This window comes from Cynara cardunculus, assembly GCF_001531365.2.
Source record: "Cynara cardunculus var. scolymus isolate 2C chromosome LG 7, CcrdV1, whole genome shotgun sequence".
Lineage (NCBI taxonomy): Eukaryota > Viridiplantae > Streptophyta > Magnoliopsida > Asterales > Asteraceae > Cynara > Cynara cardunculus.
Window position 1 is genome coordinate 8,482,807 of NC_037534.1, and position 2,911 is coordinate 8,485,717.

Here is a 2,911-nt window from a genome sequence, read left to right on the forward strand (position 1 = left end):
AAGTCATCAAAATGATGTGTCATCCACATCACTTCATTAAAGCCACACAAGCAAAAAAGTCAAAGGGTTAACCGGTTTAAAAGGTAACAGGTTACCCATTGCTATTATGGGTAGATTTTTTAAAGTACAATGCTTTAATAAAAAATAATTTGAAAGTACATTGCTGTAATAAAGAAAAACAAAAGTAGAATGCTATAATAAGAAATTTTGTGAAAGTAGGTTGCTATTTCATGCATTTAACCCAATATAAAATAAGTCCCTTTTTTGTTTTCCTTAGTCCAAATAGTCATTGGGCTTGTAAGCCCATTTATGTTACAAACATTTTCAGAAGTCCATTTCCTAACTAAAAGTGGGCTCAAAGAATTTTCTGAAGAAAAAAATGAGTTTAGGAGCGTTTACGAGTCGAGTAACAGGTTGTTTGGGTCCGGCTCACAAATACAATATTAGGCTTGTAAATGATATTTTTTCAAAATAGTTCTCAAAGTCGACCGCAGGAGTTTTTTCAACATTTGATGCTCATTTCGACTCAAACTCGATTCTGATTTAACAGTTATGAGCTACAAATTGAAACTGTACAACTCTTTGGGCTTGAACTAGATGTCGATCAGTTGGTTTCTTGGTTCTTGCTCAAGACCTGGCACTGTCAGGAACTTTTTAAAGTTTTATATATTAATTGTATTTATGAGCATATGAACATGTTCAAATTAAAAATATGGGTCAAAACGATTAATTTTTCTAGTCAAATAAAAAGAATTAAGTTGATTCGTCAAACGTTTTTGTCCATTTTTCTTGAATCTCTTAAATATTTAAGAGGTGTTTGGTTCTTAGAATGTTTTTAAAATGGAATGAAATTTGTCAGAAAAAATTGACTTTAAATGAATTGTAATGGAATGTTATCAGGTTTAACTGCTTGTTTGATTTACAAACGGTAAAATGAAATTGGTTAAAGAAATTGGAATTTGTCTATTTGGTTCACATAATATAGTTTTGGAATTAGAATGAAATATTGGTAAATGATCAAAATACTTTTTTTAAAAATTTTGAAACTGAAATCCAACTACTGTGGTTTAGATCAATGGTGGTCGGCGGTGGTTCAAATCATTGGTGGTCGGCGTTGGTTCGGACCTATGGTGGTCGGCGGTGGTTCAAACCGGTGGTGATCGGTGATGGTTCAGACCAATGTTGGTCGGCGGTGTTTCAGACCTATGGTGGTCGTTGATGGTTCAGATCAATTGTGGTTGTTAGTGGTCGATGGTGGTGGTTCGAATCAGTGGTTGTCGGCGGCGGTTCAAATCGATGGTTTAGATCGGTGATGGTTCAAACTGATGGTGGTCGACGATGGTTGGCGGTGGTTCAGATAAAGTAGGGAAGATGGGGATAATTTTGCCTTTTTGAGATATATGATGGAATTGAATTCCTCCTCAATTGTGATTGATTGAACAAATCCATGAATGATGGAATGTGTGAAATTTAATTCCCTTCTATAGGTAAACCAAACATCTGAACGGAATTTGGTCAATGGAACTGATCATTCTATCTTCGAATTCTGCCCGAATCTCGCAAACCAAACTTCCCCTTAACGTATTTAAATACTAATATAATTTTTCTCTAAATAAAGATATTTAAATACATTTTAGACGACTTTTAATCCATTTGTTTCAACTAATTTATTATTTTGACCAGATATAACCTAAATTGGCTCGTTTACAAATAAACGAGCTGAAATTACGGTCTCTACAAATAAAAACATATTGTTAACAAGAAGTCTTGAATTTTACTATCTTTAAAATGTTGAGTTAAATACTTATTAGATCAAAGTTCGCTGATGGGTTCGAAAATGAACCACAAGTTAAAAGAGATCTTAATGTCTTAAACGAACTTATCTTAACGCAAAGCATGTTAACATAATAAACTGGAACTTGATACAACCTACTTTACGTAGTTCTAAGACTTGTTTCCGAACAGACTTTCAGACATGCACAAATCGTAGAACTCGTGGAGCATTGCATCCCCAAAGTCCTAATCTCGATGACTTTGTATGAGGATGTATGGTTAATCATACTCATTGAAGACGAGTAATACACAAGTATCGATCAAACACTTTGTGTAACATATTAAAAGGAAATTGAACAACAAAGAATGGAATGAGCCATTCCATTTTGTTATAACATTTGGTTGCTTGTCTGTCAAAATGAATCTATTTATTATGGCATATCGCTTGTCATGCAGAAATGAGCTGTGATTCTGTGAATGGAATGAAATAAATGAAAAAAAGACGAAAATACCCTTAGATAGTAAAACACAGTTTCACTCAGAAATAAAAGATATACATCTGATAACTATCGATTCTTACATGTACGTTTAGAATGCTTATAATTCTACAATAAACTTCAAGAATTTAAATTAATAACGTTTAACTCATCTTCACGATACAACTTCAAAGTTATTTTGAGAGACTGGTTATGGACGAGTACACGTTAGTACATGTTGATATACGTTTTCTTGTGAAGGAGTCATCGTAATCTTTGAAAAGGTTGAAATTTGTCTGGAATCCTTTGTAAGAACCTTGTCGATTAGTGAGATTAAGATGTTGATATTACATATCTGAAAAGAAAAACTTATACTGATTTCATTAATTCTGTCTAATTTTAATAAAATTGACTAACATAAATGATTAGTGATGTTTGAGATGTGCTCCGATTTAGTTAAAATTAAATAAAAATAATATCATTGATATGATAGATGTGTGATTAATAAATGCTTTTACTTAAATATATTACAAGAGTACTAGCGTAATGCAACGAGATATAGATCGATTTTAATTTTTCATTTTATTATATGTCTCTGTCGATTTTTTAATACGGCTTTGTATGGTTCTAAGAAAACGATAATATTTTTATATTTAAAGAAA